Source organism: Rousettus aegyptiacus, unplaced genomic scaffold (assembly GCF_014176215.1).
Source record: "Rousettus aegyptiacus isolate mRouAeg1 unplaced genomic scaffold, mRouAeg1.p scaffold_m13_p_4, whole genome shotgun sequence".
NCBI classification, from domain to species: Eukaryota; Metazoa; Chordata; class Mammalia; order Chiroptera; family Pteropodidae; genus Rousettus; species Rousettus aegyptiacus.
Window position 1 is genome coordinate 14,076,597 of NW_023416307.1, and position 7,713 is coordinate 14,084,309.

At 33.6% G+C, this 7,713-nt stretch overlaps 1 pseudogene; it reads left to right on the top strand.

Annotated features, from left to right (window-relative positions):
* Positions 1 to 3,646: 3,646 nt before the first annotated feature.
* Positions 3,647 to 3,767, top strand: LOC118602148 (annotated as a pseudogene).
* Positions 3,768 to 7,713: the final 3,946 nt, after the last annotated feature.

The following is a 7,713-nucleotide window of genomic DNA, read 5'->3' on the forward strand; positions in this document are numbered from 1 at the left end:
AAGGTGTTCTCAGACAAAGTGTGTAATGGAAAAAAGATTGTTGTGGGACATAGAAGGCTCATTTACAGTACTGATCCTATGATTCAACAGACTTTATTTGAATGTTTACCCTTTGTTTCCTCATGTAATGAGAAGTTATAAATCTCTGTTCAGTCTACCTCACAGATTAATCGTAGGTGTTTGGTAATCATTAAAATTATAGAAATAATAAAAAAAAAACTTTAGTAATGGTAAATCTTAATGATACATTACCACTAATACCAGCCAACATGTGTGGGAACTCCTTATGTGACAAGCACTAAGCAAATAATATCTGCCGATTTAGCCTTATAATTACTTCATAAAATAGATCTGGTTATTATTCATATTTTACATTTGATGAAACTGAGGTTGAGAGAGGTGAAGTTACTTTTTTAGGTTAATAAACTTTACTATTTAGAGGAGTTTCATACAGAGAAAAATTGAACAGAAATTACGGAGAGTTGACACATACCCCTCATTCCCATAGATGCACAGCCTCACCCACTATCAACATCCCCCACCAAAGTGGCACATTTATGCAGAATGAACCTACATTGACACATCATTATCACCCAAAGTCTATAGTTTACATTTGATGCAGTATTTAAATACAGTAGTGCATTGATAGGCTTCAGAGCTGATCTTTCAAAAGAAAGAACAAACAACAACAAAAAACACAAACTAATCTATATACCTTTAGCCTTCTACTCTCACTTTTAATAAACATACATGTAAAACCGACTCCCATTCAGAACTTCCTGGCTATTTCAGAGACTTCTCTCTTGCTTAATTGAAATAGTCCAGAACATTCCAGTATTGTGTCCCAGGAACAGAATAAGAGGGTATTGCTTACTAAAAGATCATTCAACCAATCCATGCAGTTTCTCATGCAATATATTTTCAAATATTTAGGAAATATCATTACGGCTCCAAAATTTCCAGTGATCATATAAATTAGGGTTTTTTCTAAAAATAATTTTGTTAGTAATCAAGGAAGAACTTGATATAAAGTAACTTGAAGAAAGGGCTTGAAATACCTAACACTGATTCACGACTTTGGTGCAACAATGGATTGGAAGGGATAAGAGTAAGTGGAAACCTCCAAACTGCCCTTCTTTGATCTACGAAGTAAAGATTATATATTGTATAAAGATGCCACTCTCATTTTTTTACTTTATATTTTTATGCTTTTGACTTGTGCGTAATATAGTCCATAAAAATTGAGGAAAAAAAGATAAAAATAATTCCTGCTTTCTCTTTTTTATTCTTGTATTCTCTTCCCTACATGGACAAGTAGATAGAATCTGCAAGAGAAAAATTAAAAAAAAAATTGTTACAATTTTTGAGGAAACAGATAATGACTATCAAAAGTAGTTCCATCAGCCCCCACCTCCTCTCATTAATCACCCTCCACTCCATCACAGACAATGCTCTAAATTTGGAGTATTCTTTGGAAACTGACTTAGTTCAATATGATTATTGGTCTTTCATGGCTTTTTCTAGTTTGTGCTAGATTATTGAATTCTATTCCACCTGTTCCCTCTCTGCAAGATTTGGGAGGTAAAGGATAATGTCTTATTGCAGGATTTCTTTGAACCCTAGGTAGTTTGCCAGGGTCATTTTTGGTTGACATCTTTTGTCCTAGCACTTATCCTGAGTTTTAAAATGTTTTAATGGAGTAGTTTAATGACAATAAGCAGCATTAAAATATAAAGCAAGGAGGTTTTGGTAGAACTTCAGTTGCATTGAAGTTCTTGCCAAGATCTCCTTTAGTGATACATAAGTTATATGTACAGTAAACAAATCTAACCAGTGGTTAAATCTCACCACGATGAGCAATAACCTATCACTCTTTCCCAGCACTTCCAAGTGGCGGCATACCTAAGGCCTCCTTTTTAAGGTGGCAAGCAACACAATTGCTTATAAATTGTCTAAGAAAAATTGCATTAGACAGATTTAAACAGGAAAGGAAAATTTTATCAAAGACTATTGGCTTAGGGGAGACAGATTGAACTCAACTCCACTGAAACAAAAGGCAGAAAGCATTTCTAAGCATCGAAGTGAGCTAATGGGAGAGTTCTGAAAGGCATTAGAGGAAGGTTGTTCATTGTGATTAAGGAACCTGTATTTGCTAATTGTCTTTTAATGGAAGTTACACTCTTAATTTCTCATAGAGACTGAGAGATAGGGGCACTATCTTTCTTGATGATTACATTTCAAAAGAATGGCTCTTGGGTCCTTGAGGAAAACATTCCTGGGTTATAAAACTGGCTAGAGTCTGGAAAAAGAGTTACATCTCAAAGGGGCAGGGATAGAATTACAATGGAAAGTTTTCTAAAGTAAATACTCTAAGAAAATGTAGTTTACAAGGTTATAGTCAACAAAAATAATCTGTCTACAGTTTGGTCAAACTAAAGGGACCATTAAGGCAAGATCTTGGTTAAAATCAAGATGCACTTGGACATGTGTGGCTTTGAACAGCTAATGTCCTTTTGTCTCCTGTAGTGGAGGGACAAATATGCATTGTTGTTTCTCTGTTGGCCTCTTGATATAGAAGCTAGTTGTGTTGCTCCTCATGGTCTGGACTTTGAGATGCGCCAAACTGCCAAGCGACCAATCAATGAAATCATCGAGAAACATGAAAAATTATGGCTTAGTTGTATGGAATTATGGCCAGTCAATCCTAGCATAGAGCATATATGGAGTAATTCATATACTTTAGATACAACAATTTTGTTATTTGTTCGAGGGTAAAAATCTGCATTGATTATTTTGTGTGTGTGAGTGTGTGTGTGTGTTACACATATACATACACACATATTTTGGCAAAAACTGTTATTTTCTAGATGAAAACAAGCAAACAATTGTTAATGTTCAATAAAATTTTGATTTCTAAATCTCCATGTCTCACAAGAGTTCATGTCAAATTTGTAACTTGAAGAATGTGTCTGTTAACATTTTTTATGCGCCATCGGCAAGTAATAATATTATGGACCATAAAAACAAAGAAACAAAAGAATAAAATAAAAATTTATGGGAGAATCACCCATATCTCTTTAAAAATTAATAACTATTTTGAAAAGTTAAAGATGAAAATCTTGATGTAGCACTACAGACTGCATTGACATATCATTTTGTGAAGCATGACATTTTATATTAATTCAAATGCCTATTTTTTAAAAATGTAATTCAACTTATACCTAATTCCAAAATTTTTCAAACATATATGAAAAGTTTGTCCAATTTTAATTAGATACATTTATATTTTGTTCTGCCATAGTATATATTTGATTTTTTAAAAAAATCATGACACAAAATGTAGAGCAGAAACAGAGTTAGGCAGGATGAACTAAAGAGATTTAGATGAGGAATGATCGCAAAATTGTTATCCACACACAGAGAGAAATTAATTGGCTTTGGATAGTCTCAGCCCAAAAATTTCTAAGAGGTTAGCTTTTTAAAATAAATTAAATTTATATATAAAATACGTATTTAAAAATAAAATATGTTTACTTACATATATATTTAAATAAAGTAGAAAATAAGTTTTTAAGTAATATAAACTATAAAAATAAATATATGAATGTATGTATACATGCACTGGCTTCAGAAAGCAATGTTTTCTGTCTACAGCCATGCCACCTTGAACAAGCCAGATCCCATCTGATCTCGGAAGCCAAAAGCAGGGTCAGACCTGGTTAGTACTTGGATGGGAGACTACCTAGGAAGACTAGGTGCTGTGAGCATAAAAAATAAGTAAATAAATAAGGGATTGTAAACTGACAAGGTCCTTGTAATCTGTGAGGTCAACCAAGGGTTGCTTCACCTATAAAAAAAAAATTAAAAACCTTAGGGGATAAAAAAAAAAAAAAACAACGATGCTTTCTGACTCTAAAGAAATATAACAATTGCTTAATTTAGAAATTGATGCTGATATTTAAAGTCATCATAACAAAAGTGATATTTTAACAAATTAATTTACATAGTTTTTCTAAATATATTTAATACTGAAAAGTCTGTACAAAAAAATGTATGCAATTGGAGTTACAACATTAAATATAGGTGAATATCTCAAAATACTACCAAACTATTTTTATCGTAGAATTATAATTAGTGTTTATATAGCACTTGTTATGTGCCAAGTACTATCATAAATTATTTAAATATTAATTTTATTTAGTCTTCACCAAAATTCTAGAATTAATTTCTAATATTACTTATATATGGTGATACTAAAATACAGAAAGTGTGAGAAACTTACCCAAGGTCACAGAGCTAGAAAGTGGTGTAGTCAAGATTTGAACATAGACAAAGACCAGAACCCACGGTATTACTCACTTTTCTAAAATGCTTGTCACAGAAAAGAAATGAAATCAAAGTGTTTCATCCAGAATGAGAAAATAATGAGGTGATGATACAATTTGCTCAAACAGGTTTTTTTAATAATGTATTTTATGGACAATTTTCAATGTTGGGATTTAGGAAATATTTTTCCTTGAAAAGCCACTAATAACCAAAATTGATTACAATGCACCAGTCTCTCTACCAGATGCTTTAACTACACGGCATTATGTAATCTCCATCCTAATGTCTATGAAGGTGTTTTCATTCTCCTATTCCAAATGAGTGAAAAGAGGGTCAGCAATATGCTGTAATGTGTCCATCAGTGGTATGTACATGGCAGGGTCACGACTCTCACCCATGTTGGCCCTGCTCTACTGGGAGTTGGTTCTACACCATATTGCCCTCCTCTTATCAATATACACTTTGATTCCTAACTCCATGTCCCGGTGGCTTTCTTTTTGCCTTCAATATGTCTAGAGATAGCTATCCTTCTTGTTTACCTTTCTGATATTCAGGCGTCTGTTACTGGCTCATCTCAACCACTTTTGGCTGGCTAGATATGTTACTCCCCCCCCCCAATATTTATTTATTTTTTAAAAAAGGAAAAGTAAATATCAAATGTTGGACTATATTGTTGACATGACACTGACATGAATAGATTTCTTCCTGTCAAAGGGTAAAAGAAGGTCTAATAATTCTCAGCAAGATAAGAACCCTAACTACCTCATGGGTTGTCAGCTGGTATTTTTCTATCAGGTCCAATTTTTCTGTAGAAGGGATCATCTAGTTGGTTTGTGTGGCTCCCACTGATGCCAACTCCTTCAAAGTTCCTGAAGTTGGCTTTTAAGTAAACTGATTTAATCCATAGCATTTCTGTCACTCAAAAAATCTAGCTGATAGGCCCAGGTGTGACTGAGACATCAGGACCTGCCATCACTTTAAAAGGACAATGGGTCTCGTGGGAAAGAGACTTGAGGGATCATCAAGATGTCATATCTGTAGTTAGTAAATCATCATCTGCAAAGTATGTCCTTGAATCCACTTTAGATTCTTTTGAGGATGTTTTCTCCCACATAAAAATGCATATTCAAACATTTATATTCAAGTGCAAATTTAATGAGCACAGGCATTGTGGAAATATGACTTTGATAACCAAGCTGATAAGCATATTAGAAAAGGATCGCTATGTGTCATGTTTTCCTAGAAATTGTATATTTATAATACTGATCAGTGACAGCTTTCAAAAATTTCTCCATCTCTCCCTATTGAAACTATACATCTCTAGACTCCTGAATGAAAGCAATAATGAGTCTCCCAGAGGTCTGTATTGTTCCTTCTCTATACCCTTGTCAGTTTAATAGTGCTTGACATGGTTTCAGCACATAAAATTCATACCTTGCATTTATATAATGAGATAGTGAGTCTAAAGCTCAATTTGGATGCTGAGCAATGTTTACCAATATTCTAAGACTGTTCATGATAGAAAATAGTTCGTTGAGCTCCCATTAATGGCATTGAGTCTGAGCCACTTCTAATTCCAATAAAGTGAAACAGGTCTGTATTAAACACCCAATTCTAATCAAACAATTTTACACAACTATATGTGAGGTCATTGTAATAGTTTGAAAGATGATATTTAAAAATGTCATATTTCCTCAATAAATTCAAAAACAATCATGACAATATTTTAGAGACTGTACATCACACAATTATATGTTTTATAATCTGTTATACTTTATATTCAGATATAAAGATAAAGGTTATATGAGATTTAAAATTCTAACATTCCTCTGGAAAGCCTGCTGTGTTTTATTTATCTTTTTATCTGAAGGACCCAATAATGGTAAAGTCTTTAAGCCCCATTCAATTCAGGTGTTTTTTAGTCATTTAAATAAAATGCTTGGTTTTGAAAATTAATAAACTTTCACTTACCTGCAATTGTTCCAATATCTATGGCCTTCATTGTGATTTTAAAACTGTGTTTTGTCTCAAATGTGAGCTCTTTAATATTCCCTATGCACCCCTATGCCCAGAGGAAAGTACACCTGCTCTCCCTTTCAAGCTCACGCTTGGGCAAGATCTGCTCCACTTTTAATGGTTGCAGAGGTTGGACTTCTGCATAACATTTTATTAGAGGAAAAAGAAAAAAAGAGAAAGAGAGGATGTAGAGTTCTAATGCTAAAATAAAAGTTTTCAACACAATTTTCTAGAATATAACATATAGACTGCTAATGAGGAAACTGAAAATATAGGAACTTTACCTAACTGGTTTATATTTGTCACCTTCAGGAGCCAAAACCTCTTGACACATTCTAAACCATGAAAAGAAAAGGCACTACAAAATGAAAATGTGGGATCCTTTGTTCAACAATGACTAAGAATTTCAAGACAGTGAAAGCAGAGCATAAGACCATACGGCAGACCCCTCTCAGTGTGGCGTCTTGTGCCATTTCTCAGGTTGCAAAGCCATGAAGCCCTCTCACTCTGAACAGAGAAAGACTCTATACCGAAATTTAAAATTAGAATTATTTAAAATTATTTACAGTAATCTTTTCCTACATTGATGAGTTACGAAAGAGATGCCCTTTGGTAAACAAAATGAGCTGCTCAAGCACAGTTTCTTATTGCGAGTCGCGCCACTGAAACGCATACAGAAAGACATGAACCACATCATGCATCTTGGAGTGCCAGCATAGCACGATGTTGACAATAAACTTGAAGGAGAATGGGGTCATTCATCAGCCAGCTTTGGCAAATTGCCTCTTCAAAATTCTTAGTTCCTTAACGTCAGTAAATATCCATGTTTCCAATCTCCAGAACTGTAAAAAAGAGTTGTAGCCCACCGGTGGTGATTTCTTTGTTAAAAGTAAGGTGAACAGTAGACAGGACTATCAAGAATAAAACCCCAGTATGGCCACTGTTTGTTCCACAAGACTCACCTTACATTTTGGCAGCAACTGTGTCGAATGGGACTTTAATTAAACTACTTTATTTCTACTTCGGTAGATGTCCGACTGGAGAGATCATTGTCACAAGGAGATTCTAAATGTGCTTAACATCAACGAAGGGTATAAGAAAGTTATGCCTGTGTTTCTGCATAGATAGTTTTTATACGTTTATTTTCTCTGTTCTTGTAACTAATATAATGTGCATAATAAAGAAAAAAATCCATTACATATATAGTTTTATGAAATAAATGAGAAAACATACTTAAAATAATGGTCTTTTTCTTGTTATTTTAAAATTAAATCAGATAATACCCATATGGATGAATATTAAAGTATACCTATAACTAAGCTGAGTTCAGATTATGAAAGTTTTAGACTCCCAGGACAATTTCTCTGAGTA